Source organism: Pongo abelii, chromosome 16, assembly GCF_028885655.2.
Source record: "Pongo abelii isolate AG06213 chromosome 16, NHGRI_mPonAbe1-v2.0_pri, whole genome shotgun sequence".
NCBI lineage: Eukaryota > Metazoa > Chordata > Mammalia > Primates > Hominidae > Pongo > Pongo abelii.
Genome location: NC_072001.2, coordinates 100,711,613 through 100,728,646, shown reverse-complemented (window position 1 = coordinate 100,728,646; position 17,034 = coordinate 100,711,613). Strand labels below are relative to the sequence as shown.

At 36.2% G+C, this 17,034-nt stretch overlaps 1 long non-coding RNA gene across 1 annotated transcript in view; it reads right to left on the bottom strand.

The window, feature by feature from the left end:
* The window catches only part of LOC134760227 (uncharacterized), a 35,410-nt gene extending 19,309 nt beyond the window's left edge, over window positions 1-16,101 (bottom strand). Inside the window, exons 1-2 of the long non-coding RNA XR_010137272.1 lie at window positions 7,765-16,101; window positions 6,828-6,890 (exon numbers count right to left, since the gene is read on the bottom strand). This is a non-coding gene — a long non-coding RNA (uncharacterized LOC134760227). The remainder of the gene's footprint in view (window positions 1-6,827; window positions 6,891-7,764) is intronic.
* Window positions 16,102-17,034: the final 933 nt, after the last annotated feature.

Below are 17,034 nucleotides of genomic sequence, written 5' to 3'. Positions count from 1 at the left end.
GGGCAAATTGGGCACTTCCAAAGTGCATTGTGAAAGTGTTCTTAAGAAAAAGATGGGGTATGTGGATTCTGGATAAGCAAAGTATCTGCCACACTGAAATCCTTATCTAGTTTCCTAAAATCCTAGGTTAGAAAATTCAAATGGCTTCACTTGTGTGATTATTATCTCTGCTATATGCTTCAGAAGAAAATAAAAGTATGTTCATAACGTTCATTTTAAATCTATCAGCATGACTATAAGTTTCTTCACATTCATAACGTTCATTTTAAATCTATCAGCATGACTGTAAGTTTCTTAACTTCATATAATGTTCATTTTTATTTGGCAGAGAAAAAGGAAAAAAAAACTTTGATTATGTGGAGAGTGATTGTCATAATAAGGGTTCTATAAATGGAGAAATTCTACTCTACCCTTAAGCCTGCCTCCCTTTCCAAAAACAATGGAAAACAAAACAACATTTATTTCTAAACATTGGGATATACAGTGTTGGTAAGGGTGTGCTGAAACAGATACACTCACAAATTGATGGTGTTGGTGCAATTATAAAAAGCTTTTAAGAAATCAGCTTGGAATTATAAATTAAAAGCTTTGATTGAAGGTGTTTCTGTATTTTGATGCAATCGTGTCCTTATTGGGAATTTATGATTAGAACATTTGAAATCCAGACAAAGTTTTATGCATAAAGATAAAATTATAAAAATGAGGCATCTACAAATTGGAATAATACAAGGTTTCTAAATTATACATATAGAAAATTTTAAAGACATAGATTGTTTTCATAACTAGTAAGTGAAAAATCCAAATGCAAAATTATTCATAAAGTATCACCTCATTATGTAAAAGATAATTTGGAGAGACTAAATCCACAATTCTAAATCATTTCTCTCTAGTAATTTCTGTTGGTTTACCTGTATTTTTCTGCCGGTTCTAACATTTCTACCTTAAAGAGAGATGGCTTTGACAAACTGTAAAAGCCAAATAATAATAGCAACCCCAATATCTGTGGCTCTCCTTTGTGAACCATATTACATACTGTAAAATCCTCCCACATTTATTTGGTTCGCCCAACACTGTGAGTATGAAAAGACAAGCATACTTTCTCCATATTCAGTTAAAGAATGTGAGGTTCTTGAGTTAATTTTTGTATACAGTGTAAGGAAGGAACCCAGTTTCAAATTTCTACATATGGCTAGCCAGTTTTCCCAGCACCATTTATTAAATAGGTAATACTTTCCCCATTGCTTGTTTTTGTCAGGTTTGTCAAAGATCAGATGGTTGTAGATGTGTGGCGTTATTTCTGAGGCCTCTGTTCTGTTCCATTGCTCTATATATCTGTTTGGGTACCAGTACCATGCTGTTTTGGTTACTGTAGCCTTGTAGTATAGTTTGAAGTAAGGTAGTGTGATGCCTCTAGCTTTGCTCTTTTTGCTTAGGATTGTCTTGGCTGTTTGGGCTCTTTTTTGATTCCTTATGAACTTTAAAGTAGTTTTTTCCAATTCTGTGAAGAAAGTCAGTGGTATGGGCAAATGGGCAGTGGATAGGCAAAGACTTCATGACTAAAACACCAAAAGCAATGGCAACAAAAGCCAAAATAGACAAATGGGATCTAATTAAACTAAAGAGCTTCTGCACAGCAAAAGAAACTATCATCAGAGTGAACAACCTACAGAACAGGAGAAAATTTTTGCAATCTACCCTTCTGACAAAGGGCTAATATCCAGAATCTACAAAGAACTTAAACAAATTTAGAAGAAAAAAACAAACAACCACATCAAAAAGTGGGCAAAGTATATGAACAGACACTTCTCAAAAGAAGACATTTATGCAGCCAACATACATATGACAAAATTCTCATCATCACTGGTCATCAGAGAAATGCAAATCAAAACCACAATGAGATATCATCTCATGCCAGTTAGAATGGAAATCATTAAAAAGTCAGAAAACAACAGATGCTGGAGATGTGGAGAAATAGGAACGCTTTTACACTGTTGGTGAGAGTGTAAATTAGTTCAACCATTGTGGAAGACAGTGTGGCGATTACTCAAGGATCTAGAACTAGAAATACCATTTGACTCAGTGATCCCATTACTGGGTATATACGCAAAGGATTATAAATCATGCTACCATAAAGACACATGCACACGTATGTTTATTATGGCACTATTCACAATAGCAGAGACTTGGAACCAACCCAAATGTCAATCAATGATAGACTGGGTTAAGAAAATGTGGCACTTATGCACCATGGAATACTATGCAGCCATAAAAAAGGATGAGTTCATGTCCTTTGCGGGGACATGGATGAAGCTGGAAACCATCATTCTAAGCAAACTATCACAAGGACAGAAAAACCAAGCACCACATGTTCTCACTCATGGGTGGGAGTTGAACAATGAGAACACATGGACATAGGGTGGGGAATATCACACACTGGGGCCTGTTTGGGGCTGGGGGCTGGGGGAGGGATAGCATTAGGAGAAATACCTAATGTAAATGATGGGTTGATGGGTGCAGCAAACCAACATGGCGCATGTATACCTATTACAAACCTGCATGTTATGCACATGTACCCTAGAACTTAAAGTATAAAACAAGAAAAAAAAATGTTAGGTTCAATTGTTCCAGTCATGGTGAGTGACTTCCCCAAGGTTATCTAGCTTTTAAGTGGTGGGACCTCAATGCTTGATTCTTGGTTTCTAGTTCAATGTTTATTCCACTCATCAAGATGTTTCTTTCCTTTGTATGCAGTGCCTAATTTCTATCTTGAAGAACTCATTGTAGATTACTTGGATTTTGTAGATAATCTGAATTCCACTTCTGGGCTCCAAGTAAACACTCCTGAATAATTCCAGGAGTCCTTCCAGTAACAGCTGAGAAAGATAAGATTTTCTGTGACAAAATAGCACAGATAATATGGAGCGGGTCCACAGTACCAGGTTTACAATAAATACAGAGGAACACTCCTGGTCGGTGCCCACCCTGAAACCGATTGTGGAGTCATTTGGCAATTTGGAGAAAAGTAAACTATTGCAGGTCAGGAACACTTTCTTTCTGTCACCATGACCTTAACATCTGTGTGCTCTATTCTCTCTAAATTGGGCAAAAATTCTCTTCATCTGGCATTCTGGGATGGCATGAGAATTAATCATACTTTTTACTTAAAATTTCTTCTTCAAAACAAAAACACCTGTGCATGCAATTAAATATAAGGTTATGAAAGCAATTGTTTTCACTTAGTCTTTGTGATTTAATGACTACCTTATTAGCACATGTCATCTGGGACTACTAGCCCTGTGTAATACATTAATTCAAGAAAATATAACTATAATAACTATTGTTATATGGCCATTAAATTATAGAAAAATGCCCCACAGAATCATGATTTGAAAAAAGCCCTTGCTATATTTCATAAAATGAGGAAAAGCTAGAAATACAAATAACCAGCAATCATTCTGAATTTCGTTAATTTTCACTATTTTAACTTGAAAATATTTTTAAAAAATAAATGTCTCATCCCCACTTCTTTTGAGTCACTGAGAAGGTTAGTCTGTCTTTCACAGCAGGGCTATTAGTAAAAATTCTCAGTGATCTGGCACTTCCAGCATATTTTTCAATCCCAAAACTAATGTAAATTTCATATATCTAGCAACTTTCTCATGTCCTTGCCCAGGCGCCCACATGGGATCCCCCTAAGCACCCTTCATGCACCAACATAAACGTTGATTTCTCCCTGGAAATTTCCCTGATCTTCCCTTGCACATACGACCTAGTACTTAATAAACAGTTCATTTAGTGCAATTATCTCATAGCATTATAGTTAATTGCACACACAACTGGTTTTCCTACTGATCATGAATTCTTTGGTAGCATGGACACTATTTGGGAGCCCTTATTGCTAGGAATCTTAAAAGAACTTAAAAATTATTATTGAATAAAAATGAATTCAAAGACCCAGTATCTCATACTCTGGTGGGCTCTTCAAAGGGTTTTCTCTCATGAAACATGAGAATATATTAAATACAAATATTTCAAAATATAGACATGAATATGAGCAGAGTTTTTCTCTATATTCAAAGGACACAAAATGGAAATTGATTCAGGTTGTTCGTTCCAAGTTAAAATGAACCTCTTTATATTTTAAGAGCAAGCAATATAATTTTTGTTCTTCAAAAAATCTAAAGACAACTTAGTCTTTATGAGCTAGTGACTACTTTAGAAAACCTCAATAATGCATAATGTACATATAGTTTCATCTGCCTATGGAGAGGATTATGACCTAATAGTGGTTCTTAGTGTTGGTTGCAGATTGGAATCACCTGGGAGCTATATACATCACTGATGTCTGGGTCCCACCCAATTGGTCAGAGGTGTAATAGGCGTGGATGGTTGTGGCTAATAGCTCCCCAGGTGAGACTAATGTGCAGGGGAGGTTGAAAACTCTTGCCTTATAATAAAATAGCATCCAGATGTCATACGAGCCACACCTGGACCCAAAATGGACCCTGCTGATAAATTAGCTTATAGCATCTTGTGAATACCTACATCTTCTCAAACATTATGGAAGTGAAGCTGAGAAGTATATCATCTGCCTCCGAATAAAAATCCCCAACATAAGATAAAACCTTCTCTTACTCCAAGTGTTGAATCGTTGGAATACCAACAGATCCAGAGCACAGACCTAGAGCTGCAGCATGGGAATACCCAGGCACATATTACAGACTTAGGACAGGCTGTGATCGACTACCCTGTTACGTCAGTCCTGGGGGTAGTACTTTCTGTATTCATATGGGTGGACTGTAGACAATTGTCTGGAAACTCCAAAATTCGTAATTTTCCATCTAGGAGTTGAAAAAGAAATTCATGTGAGAAATAGGTTCCTTTCTGGCTAGGGCCAAAATATCCAGTAGATACTGCAATGAGGAGAAAGCGGGGATATATCCAATGACAATTTTAAGTAGCAGCGCATGATTTCTATTTTGCTGTGGTATGCATTTGTTTCATTTCACATCCCCACATCCACACCCACACACATATACCAATAACCAATAAATCACAATTAAGCAACTTTGGGAACAAAGAATTAGAATCAGAACACAATGAACTTTTCCCACAAAATCCAGATATGTGTTTTGCTTCTATTTGCAACAAGCTGTGATTCCCATGTGAAAGGTATCAGTGTATTTCCTCTTCCTGCCAATCATGCCAGGAAAACTTCTGGTATGTTGGGTTATGACCTTTCATCCTGGACATGAGCCAAAAGCCACCAGTAATTTGACTGCTGTAATTATTTAGGCTGTTTCTAATAAGCCTAAAAATGTGATGTTAACATTTTTCACATGTTTGTAGGCTTCTGGCTTTCATGCTATCCTCAGCATGCCATTATAAGCTTTTGTTTGGTTATATTGGAAGAAAATATAATTTTTCAATAGCTGAATTTTGATCATTGTTTACTTCTAGAAAATATCTTGCCTACAGGGCCATAAGATATTATTTCTTTAAAATGTTGGCATTTTTCTCATGTTAGGCCAAACTTTTAACAATAATAAAAATCCATGCAACATAAATTTACTGAGCGTGTACTATGTGCTAGACATTGTACTAGGTTCTGTGAATGAAAAGATAAATAAGACCAAGTTCAGATCCTTAAGTAGATGAACTGGTAAAAATTAAATTAACATTTAATGCAATTAGCAGAGGCACAGAGTTTAAGTTCCAGCTCTATGGATTGTGAGTATGTCACTTTTAAATATATTATTATTGTATAGACTGGGAAACTGAGGCACAAGTTCACACAGCTGCTATGCAGCAGAATTGAGAGCTAGACCTAGGGATTTTGGCTACACACACTGTATGGAAACCATTATGTCATCATGGTTCTAGAGTCTAAGTTGATTCGTTGTTTGGTTTAAACAGAGAAGAAGGTTAAATACCATCTTGAGGAAGGGGAAATATATATATTATATATAATATATAATATTAATATTTGGATACTTTACATACTTACTTATATATTTATTAATGCATATTTTATAATATATATTTGTGTATATATATAAATATTTATAATTTAAAAAATATAATTCAGTAGCATGGAAAGAATCACATGACCTTAATCTGAGCCAATGAGTCCCTCTTGTCTCTTTAGAGAAGCTTATCTTCAGGGTCAAATTCAAATACTAAAGATCCTGGAAGACTTCATGCTTCTGAATGCATTTTGTAGAGCCAGGTCTCCATCATAAACATACTCTAGAATGGGTCATCCTGCCTGACTTGGAGACATGGGTAGTCTGGTAGTCATACAGGTAAATATCCTTAGCCTGTAATAAGCAGCACTAAACAAAGTCAATCATTAGGAGTTGGACTCTGCAGTTGAAGGAGTTGGACTCCATTAGTTTGAAGAATATTTATTGAGTGGAAACTGAAAAAAGATGCCAACTAGGTTGTACAAATAAGCAAGGACTCCTGTTTTATTTTTTTATTTTTTTTTATCTGCCTCCTTAGTAGAGGTACAAATGGAGGAACAGGTAATGCAGGTAAAGTTGGATGTGCTGTGCAAAGGGAGGCTCAGGGGCCAAGTAAAGACTCTGGCAGGGAAATTATGCTAAAAGTTGATGTTCTCCTTCAGTTAAGAAAATATGGACATCCAATTGCAACACAAAGTTGAAAAAGGCTGCCATAATTACCATTCTCTTTATGTCTTTTTATAAAATCCTTTAAAAGAAAAGAAATGACTAATTAAGACACGTAGATAGTTTAAACACTAGTGCTATTCTCTGGCTCATCCACTTTCTAGCCATGTTATTTTGAGCGTGCAAGTTACTTACCTGTGACTCATTTTTCCCTTCTATGAAATGAAATGAATGGTTGTTGTCTAACTTGCAGAGATACTATGGGATAAAACAGAAAAAAAAAGCTTTTATGTATAGAGACTAGCAAACATTGAAAGCTCAATAATTTATATTTCTTACTGTATTCTTAATATGATCACAAAGAAATGTGGTTTTTTGAGGACACAAATACAAAAACAGAACAAATGCAAGCTATTGACTTTCTCTATGGACAGGCCAAGAGAAGCTAGCGGATTTCTGTGAGATGATTTCAAAGCTACACGCAAAAAAAGGGGGCTTATGAACAAAATTGCCTGTCTTATAAGGTGGCCCTTCTAATCATCCTTGGCCCCTACCCTGTGCCCCACGACCCCTACTTATTTCCTCTATTGAAATCTCATAGGTACAATTTTTGTGAGATTGGGTCACTAAAAAAATGAGTCTAAGTTCAAAAAGACACTTTGGGTCTAAAACAAAAATATAAATTAGCAGAAGGCTCAGACTGTTGCTCCCAGCAACTAATGCAAGGACTGAAAATGCACTTGCCTTAATATTTCAAGTTACTCTTAAAGAGGGTACCAGATGCAATTAAGTTTCCTTGCCTCTTGAGTTTGAATATTTCAAATTTATCTGCAAAAGTGAGTGAGATGACCTAATTGTACCTCTGCTTTTCACTTGAATTTATCTTTTTGAGTGACAGGAGGTTGCTTCTTAGGCAGATGCCTTCCTTTTAATAATTCAGTAATTAGATGCAATGCTGTCAGCTGTGAAATTTCTAACAGCTTTTCAATGACAACATATTGGAGGATTTTGTGGTCCTCCAAGGTCTTCCTCAGTTGTCTTTAACAGGAAGGACAGAGATACAAGACAGCATCCTCACTCAGGTGTGTGCAAACCCAGGTGTGGAGGTGGCTGAGCATTTACATCCAAATACCTTCATTTCCTCATTTTCAGATCACATTAGCTGTAAAGGGTCAGGTATGGCCTGAGGAAGTGGAAAAGAGTAAAAATAAAATGTCTCATCATCTGTGCACTCTGATTTTGCAGAGAAGTTAGCCTATGGTTCATTCAGTGAGCATCACCTTGCTGAAGAAAAGGGAAAGATATTTTAGGACGCCATTGTGTAAATTCTGCCTACACAAAGGTAGGGCTTTGTTTTAAATCTCAAAAATTATTTTTGCAAGTAATCTAATTTTTTTTTCAAGAAGAAACCTACCAAAGAAACAAAAAAAGGTGAAAGGTGCTAACAGCAGCATACTAATTACCAAATACAACCCAGCCATTTTGCATTAGCAGACTTAGTCACATTATGTTTTATGTCTTTGTTCATTGGCAAGGACTTCCAGTAGCTTAATAATTCACTCTCAGACCTGCTTTATCAAGAAGACACTGTGTTTTAGAAACTATAAAAGATCATTTAGAGCAGTAACAAATTACTGCTTTTAATAAAATGCTTTTTTCACTCAATAGGATACCATAAAAAAATAGTCTACAGAGAAGTAGTCTATAGAAAAGGAACATTTTTAGCTTTGAGAAAATAATACTGGGAAAATGATAATGTAGTCATGAATCATGGTACAAAAGAGGATAAAGAGGCTCATTCTCTGACGTCTCTCTCTGTGGCTGCCCCATCAACCTGTCGGATCATTCCTTTAGAGTCTCCTTTTACAAGCTCCTCTTTCTCCAAGCTCAATCCTTAAAGCTGGGTTCTACAAAGACCAATATCTTTGCCATTTGCTCTTTACACAGCATTCCCTGGTGTGGCCCAATCCATTGGTTTCCAAAACTGGACACACGTCAGATTTCCTCAGGCGGCTTTCTAACCATGCAGGTTCTTGGCCACCTTACCTGACATGCTGAATATAAACCATGAGGGGGTGGGCCAAGGAATCTGTGTTTTTACAAGTTTTTCCAGGTGATGAAAGATCTGAGAATCTAGGTTGAAATTCACTTGCATCACTGAAGCTGCTAGTAGCTATAAAGATCTGTGTTTTTAGCTCTCATTTCCCTTTAGTAGCAGGCATGGCTGTATAACTGCCTGATAAATGTCTGTGTCTGTAGGTCACTCATATTCTTCACATGCAATGTGCCCGATTTGGCTTCTCCCATAGTATTCATTTGGGTGACCCTTGTATCCACCCGTGCAACTCTTGTCTCTCCCTCGTCCTCTCTATAGAGTTATCAAAAGCCCTAAGACATGCCCTCTTTACTCCATTTTACTCTCCCTGTCCTAGTTTAGGATTTTCTTACTTAATTTTTCCTGTACTAGAGTGGCAACGACCAAGTCAAGAACTGCTGATGGGTGGGATGTGAGGAGACAGTGAACACAGGGAGCCAAGAAAGGCTCTAAGAATTTTGCCTTAAGCAGCTGGGGATACTGGCACCCTTTATGGATATGACTAAGCCTGGGACGGAAAAGTGTCCTACAGAAGAATAAAAATTCAAATATTGGGCATATTAACTTTGAGATGCCTATGACATATCCCAGTTGAGATGTCAAGTAGGCAATTTTATATATACATATACATATACATATACATATACACATACATATACATATACGACTTCAGATCTCTTGGGAGGTGCTTAGGAGATATAAACTTGGGTGTCTCCTGCAAACAGATGACATTTAAAGCAGTGAGAAGGGAAGAGACTATCAGAAGAGAAGAGGGAGACGGCCAAACTTTTGAGAATGGCAAGCACTTTTCCAGGCTTTTACGGCCCAGTCTAATCCATCACCTATGTTCCAGCCACATCAAATCATTCTTTATGCCCCCAGATAAATACAGGCAGTGGGGAGCCAGACGTACTATCCCAGACTGATTCTTCCTGTATCTGCCCATTGCAACTTCTACTCTATTGCAAAGAGCCCTAAGCCCCAAATAGGAGGTGAATTACCTCGTCACCATATCTGAACATGGGATTGCTCTTCTTTGAAAGGACTCAGAAAAACATCTTAGCCTTAGACTTGTGCCTCTAAATGACTCCAAGTTCCTCCCAGCCCCAGCAAGCTTTCTCATTCTGTTTGTTGCAACGTTCTTTAGGTTTCGATGGCTTACAGTAAACCTCTGTAGTCAGTCCCCAGAGCTTCTCTAGGGATATGTTGAAAGATGTTCTTTGGAATTTAGAAATCGTTTATTAATTCAACAAAGCTAGGCTTTTAATATCACGAACTTAAAAAAAAAGTTAGTTTGAAATTCTAGCTGAGCAATGCCTTCTTTGTCCTAGATGGCATTTGACATCCTCCCGAAACAATTAATGCCATTGATCCAGTGAGTGAGAAACATCAGTGCAAAATGATTGGCAATGAAGGAAAAATACATTGTTTTCAATTTCATCCCACACCCCCCCATCTACTTTCTCTCTCTTCCAGACCTTTGCACCTTTGAAAAGCATATTTGTTTTCATGAAAGTGCTCTCCACTCCTCTTCCCAGGAAGTGGGTTGTCGGTTTTCTGTGTGGAGCTGCCCCCGGGAAGAAAGCCTTGCTCACCCTCTGAGATATTGTTGAGCCTCATCTAGGTTGAGCAGACACCCATCTTTAATGCAGGGCAGAAATAAATTACCTGAAATGAACAACGAGTGTTTGTCACGCAGAGGCAGCAAAAGTAGCATGGCCAGAGAAATCCTTCCCACCTGGATTGCAGGCGTACTTACTTTGGAACCCATTGTGTGTGAGTTTGTATTTGTCCACAATGCCTTTACCCATAAGAATTTCAGTCGTCAGATCTATTCCTGTTGGCTATAACCTGAAAAGGGAAGTGAGAATTGAGAATAAAAAGGCGGGGGATGGGGGTGGGCAGAAGCAGAGAAGATGGCTGAGGTGAAGCCAGATATTTTTGTTTTTATTTTTTTCAAAGAAGCCTTAGGCAAAATGACACTGAGGGGGTGAAATTTAAATTTTAACACCATTGTGTCTTAAGAAGGGAGCTGAAACACACATATTTATTATGGGCCAAAACAAAGTACTTTGTCATAAGGTTATCATGAGTAAAATTGAGACCATGTAACCTTGCATGTTGAGTTGGTTAAATACTCAAGCTAGTTCTTAATTCTGAGACAACAGTCACACACACACATACACACACACATACGCACCCCCACATGCAACAGGCCCAAAGTGGAGAGAATGAAACTCAGAAAACTTGTTGTACATACTTACATACTATGGGACAAACAAAATTTATAAGTATTAAAAATACTAAAAGTTTAGATCCTCAAACTATTTCAAGAAATTAATGAAGATAAAGTCATATTATTTGTTCTAAATATATTTATTCAAACAATTATAAAATATAACAGGTAGTATGTCGTACACTGGCCAGATGTTTTGTTTTAGTTATATTTTCTCTGCATTCATAAATCTATATAGTCAGTCTCAGAGCTATGGCATGTGCAAAAGACAAAGTTTAACAGAACAACCTAATTAAAAGAAACTCCTTATTTTACTCACAGGGGATCAGAATATGAAGTACTTAGAAACATTAAAAAAAAAAATCTCCTTTTTCTGGCTGTTCATGTTTCTTTGATCCCAGAGTTACTCTAGCACGTCTTTTCTCAAGTCATTCCTTACCAAATTATCTCCTTAACTCCCCACCTTCTTCCTCTCCACATGATTCCTCTTTCTCTCTATTCTTCCCCTTGAAACTGTCATTACTTTATGGCTTGTAGTGCTAGGTCATTTCCTTGACATTCTTCAGTCCCTTTCTTCTTTGACTTTCTTGGTCTCTAAGTTCTGCGTCATAAAAATTCAAAGAACAGAACCTTGACAATAACGTTCTGTACTTATCAACCTGAACATATCCTTAATCAGACCACAGTGCTTGGAGCACAATGGGCCCTTAAAAATGGGGACAAGAGGGAAGAAGAAAGGAAGGCTGGAGCAAGCAAAAAGGAGAGCCAGGTTTCTTTGTCAAGTTTTAAAAGTAACGCTGTATGGAAATTTTACAAAAGAAATTTTAAACACCATGGATTTCTGCCTTTTGAGTTATCATTTGCATTAACATAACATTAACAGGGCAACAATGTTTTTACATTTATCATGTGGTTAAGCAACTTGTTAAACACATTTGATTACCGGAAACAGGGAATATGGTAGAAGATCAAAGAAATGCCAGAAATTTTTATTTTATGTGGGACATTTGGAATTTAGTTGAGCCTGACAGAGTCCTGCTGGCTAACACCAAGGAGAGACTATTGCTGGCCCCATGCAAGTGGCTGGAATAATGGAAGTGAAGAAGGAAATCTCCACATGGTTGACACTTTGAAGTTGGTCATAGATAGGAAGTTAGAACAAACTCCAATGGGTGAGGAGTCATGAGGATACCAGGAGAAGGTAACTTAAGACTGAATGAACAAAGAGAATTTGTGGTCACACGAAAATAAGGAGCAGAACTTCAGTAACAGTCTGAGATAACAAGAAGGTTGGTCCCCCAGTGCTCAGTCTTATGTCCCCAGTGCCATTTGACTTTTTTTTTTTTTTTTGAAACCAAGTCTTGCTCCGTCGCCCAGGCTGAAGGGCAGTGGCATGATCTCGGCTCACTGCAACCTCCGCCCCCCAGGTTCAAGCGATTCTTCTGACTCAGCCTCCCGAGTAGCTGGGACTACAGGCATGTGTTACCACGTCCGGCTAATTTTTATATTTTTAGCAGAGATGGGGTTTCACCATATTGGCCAGGCTTGTCTCAAACTCTTGACCTCGTGATCTGCCCACTTCACCCTCCCAAAGCCATTTGACTTTTATTTCAGGTATAAACATATGTTTATACATCATAATAAATAAATAATATAAGTTATTTATTTCACATATGTTTATACCGAAATAAAAGTCAAATACATTTCCTGAAAAGAACAGTGGGTCCTTGTCACCCAGAAGAGGCAGAAGTGGTATGGCAAGAGAAATTCCTATTGCCTGGGTTAATTAATTGTTGCATTACTTCTAATGCAACAAATGAAGTACTTCTTCCTTCTCTAAATATTCAGATAGACTTTATATTGCCTATTTGCTCTTCATTCCGAGCATTTCTTAGATTAGAGTAAGGGTGCTGATGGGTATTACGATCTTACGATCTTACAAATCAAGTTTAAGATTATGGGCACTGTGGAGTTCACATGTAAATGAGAGTTGCTTAACATGCATCAGTGACAGTGAAACATAGAGGTGTTGCCTAGATTTGAAAATATTTCCGCAAATTATATACTGTTTTGTCATGAGCGCTTACTAAATATCTGCAAACGTTTGTGTGTGTTCTTTTATACACTTTGCCAAGTGTATGTATGACATGTTAGCCATTACTGAGTTGACAGACACTCCCAAATCTGTACATAAATGCAATCTCCAACCTTTTCCTGTATAGGTTTATTTCCAATATATGGGTCCCATCCCATTGTAACACTAATAGAGAACTTCCCGTCTGGAGGAAAGCAGAGAATGAATGACATGCAACATTGGACCCTAAACAGAACCAATGATAAACCTGTGAGCTCACAAGCACACTTCTGGAGAACCTGGCTACCAGAGAAGTGTTACTTCCAAGCTGTAAAATCACTCAGCACTAAGTCAGATAACCCAGACTTGATTTCCTTACTTCACTTCATTCCTTTGCTCGCACTGTTCCCGGGAATTGAAACGTTCTTTCATGCTCTCTTTACCGCATTAACTCCTGCTCATTCTTAGACCCCTTTCACATAAAATTCTCGTATGTGTTCTTCCTTGTGTCAATAACCTCATATTGAATATTTGATTCTTCCAGTGTGTAGTAGCTAGTCCCTCTGTCACTCCAAACAAGTACATGTCGTCTTCTCCAGAACTTGTGAGTATGTTACGTTACATGGCTAAGGGAATTCAGGTAGCAGATGGAAGCAAGGTTGCCAATCAGCTGATGTTAAAATGAGAAGATTATCCTGGATTTTCTGGGTGAGTCCAATTTATCAGAGGGTCCTTAAATGGTGAAAGGGGAGGCAGAGGAGTTGGAACCAGAGAAATGCATCATAAGAAAGATTTTCGCAGAACTGCTAGATTTGAATATGGAGGAAGGGGCCACAGCCAAAGAATGGAGGCAAGCTTTAGAGTCTGGAAAAGGTAAAGTAACAGATTAGGTTTAGAGTCTCCAGAAAGGAACGCAGACCTCTATCACCTTGGTTTTAACCTGTGAGACTCAGGTTTGACTTCTGACATCCAGAACTCTAAGATGATAAATTTGTATTGCTTTAAGCCACTAAATTTGTGGTAATTTGTTACAGCAGCAAAGGGAAACTAGTACACTGTCTATGGATAAAGACCATTTCAAAAGGTTTGCTTGTATGTTTCTTCCACTAGGCTGGGAGCTTCCTAAGGTCAGAAACTAGGTATCATTCAGTCCTATACCCTTAAAGACCTATTATAATATGTAATTAATTCCTGAGTAACAAGAGACATAGACAAGGGAGAGGAAAGTCAAAATTCTAACTGTATATTTAAATCTGTGATCCACAAATACTCTCCTTCCAGGCTAAACTACCTGAGAGTATCATCTGTGGTTTGTGTGGCTGTCAAAAGGGTAAACAGCAATCTTCTCAATAGTGGTTTGGCTCCTCTGTTCCTCATGAGCCCAAATCACCAAGAAGATAAGGCTCAAACTAGCTGCATAGCTAGAAGGATTTGAGAAAATACAATTACGGGATATGACCAAAGCCATACTCTAGGATAAAGCATAGCAACAAATGCTTTTATTCTTCATAAAGAGAAATAATATCAAATATTGCGAAAATATTAAGGAGAAAAACAAAAAATAGGAGGACAGTAAAGAGAAAGAAAATATAATCAAAACCAAATATAGATATATGTCACTGATCAATAAATAAAAGTTTTTAACCTATAAAGCCAATCAAAGAGACAAGACTTAAAGCATAGATAAGCAAAATTAATTGAGAGAAAGGCTGTAATACTGAGTCTTTGGGGAATTGAAAAGCTAAGTAAAGAAGGGATTAAGAAGGTATTGAACAATCAGAAAAGATCAATGAGCATAAAACAAATTTAAAAAATATTTTCAAATTTTATAAAATATAGGTTCTAGGACCATGAATTATTTTAGACTTTCATGGAATATATAATTTTCATAGCGTTTAAGTTGTCTGTACCAAATATGGAGAAATTAAAAAACCATTTCCTGAAGCTGGCACAATCTTGTTCTGAAAACCTGAGGGATGACATGAAAAGACAACTATGTATTATTATATCTTATAAGAGTAAACTACAAAAATTCTAGGAAAAATACTAATTCTCCTACAATTACTACTACCATTGTTACATTACTTATTGTGTTCTTGTTATCTGACAGACAATGGGTTAAGAATGCTTTATCTCAGATAATCTTTACATCCACCTGTTAGTAGATGTCATTATTATTCCCATTTTACAGGAGACAGCTAAATGTTAACAATATTAAATAAATGATTCAAGGTTACAAACAAACAAGGAAAGAGCAAGATGTTAATATAGATTTTTCAAACACCAGAGCCATTCAATAATAATAATAATATTTTAAAGTAATCATTCTTGAAAATAAACAGTAGTGATCCCAGGAATATTTAAGAGGCTTCATATGGGTAAACACATACATACCTAAAGACCAAACAAAAGCTATGAGAACCTCAACAGAAGCCAAAATCCATAGACTTTATCACCAACTTATAATAACGAATAAGTAAAACAAAAGAAAGCAAAAAGCTATACACAGATAAATGAAACTCCTATTCAAAACCTACTACTTTAAGAAAAACATAACCTTCTTAACATAAATGCATAGAAATACCAGCCAATGTAACATACTAAATGGATGAAATTTTTAAAAATTTCCATCAGTCAGAAACATAACTATAATACATACTACATGTTAATTACTGAATGTTTTCATAACTTCTAGTCAATATGCTAATATATTAGGTAGAAATGTTTACGAGGTATAGTAGAAAGAGACAAAAAACGCCCTCATGATTTGAAAATAATTTGATAACGTACCTAACGATTCTTTGGAAAGCAACGGAAACACTAAGAGCTAACAGCATTTTGTAAAGCAACAGGATAATTGGTAAGTACAGAAAAATCAGTATCTTTTGTGTAAGTTCTCAATACAAATCCAAAGAATTAGGAAAAAAAATGTAAGATTGCACAGGAGTCTGAAACACATAAGATACTTAGAGCGAACCTAAGCTGAAATATATGCAAACACGATAAAATCATAGAACCTTACAAAGAGAGACAAAAGAAGCTTTAATAAATGATATGTATGTATATAAACACACATGCATATATATGTATATAAATACACATGCATATACATATATACTAATGTTCCTGTATTTCAAATTAGTTTATAGGTTTAATTCAGTTTCTGATAGAGTGTTCTAAAACTTGTAAAATCATTTTAATCTAGAAGAATAAATAGATGAAAATAAGTAAGACATTTGAAAAAGTACAGTAATAGAAGCATACTTACTTTACAATATATTAAAATATAAAACCACAATAATTAAAATGAGAAGTTATCAGGGAATATATATTTTGAATTATTTTTAAAAAGGGTTTATGATTCTAAAGTAGAGGTATTTCTGTCTGCTTGTGTGTGTACGTGTGTGTGTTTCAACCTGCAATATAATAGTGAAAGCATTTCAAATACGTGGAAAAGTGACCTATTATTCTAAGATTCATCTTACAAACATCAAATACTATTTCCAAAGTAAATTAAATATTTGTATTGCAGTGATACATGGAGTAATTTTTCCACTAACCTGAGGCTTAAGAGAAATTGTGTTATTTAGTCTCAGGATAGAGAAGTAATTGCTAATTTATAAAACAAGTGGAAAAAGTACAGATAGATATTAATATATACAATTTTATTATTTTACCTAACCCTAAGAAGAAAATGATACAAATGACAAAATGGGAAACATATTCACAATAAACCAAAAACAATAATATTATTTACATTTAGAGAGTTACTAAAACCCAGTGCACAAAATTGTCAACATTCTAACTGAATATCCAAAAGATATTACAGAAACTTTGCATATGAAGGGCTGTAAGTGTTCAATAAACAATTGTTTAATGAATATATTTTCAACTCAACAGTACATTAAAGAGGAAACAGGTTAAAAAAAGAGTGCAATAACTTTTTTATTTCCTAACAAAAGGGCAATGATACATAAAATTATTTAATAATACTTGT